The sequence below is a fragment of the Tupaia chinensis genome, unplaced genomic scaffold, assembly GCF_000334495.1.
Source record: "Tupaia chinensis unplaced genomic scaffold, TupChi_1.0 Scaffold000634_1, whole genome shotgun sequence".
In the NCBI taxonomy this organism is placed as follows: domain Eukaryota; kingdom Metazoa; phylum Chordata; class Mammalia; order Scandentia; family Tupaiidae; genus Tupaia; species Tupaia belangeri.
The window spans coordinates 64,659-65,211 of NW_006160154.1; positions in this window are offsets into that span (position 1 = coordinate 64,659).

The following is a 553-nucleotide window of genomic DNA, read 5'->3' on the forward strand; positions in this document are numbered from 1 at the left end:
TAAGACCATATACGGAGGTTTCTAGAGTCCTAGCCCTTGCTTTTGTTTCAACAAACATATGTATTTGTAAGTCAGTTCACTAAACTTCTAAATATGATAGATCGCCACCACCCAAACTAATACATTGATTGCCTTAACTCCCAACAACAATCATACACATGATAGTGAGAGAAACAAAGCGGCTAGGTAGCTCATGACTCTGTGTGTGTGTATGTGTGTGTGTGTGTGTTTGTGTGTGTATACACATTTAGTTTTATTGTAATAGAGCAACTTGTACACTTTTAATGTTTAAAACTGAGTATCATCTTTCAAGTGAAACAAAAACAAAATTTAAAAATAAACAGGAACAAAATTGTAAAAGAGAATGTCAATTCCAAATAAGATCCTAAAGGTTCTGCTGATTCTCCCATTGAGTGGCAGGGCTCAACTCACCATTAGGAGAGAATTTTATTTTATTTTATTTATTATTTTTTTGGAGAGGTTTTTGCTATAAGGCATGTGCTCGCCAGAAAGACAGAGAGAGACAGAGAGACAGAAAGTGAGAAATCATCCC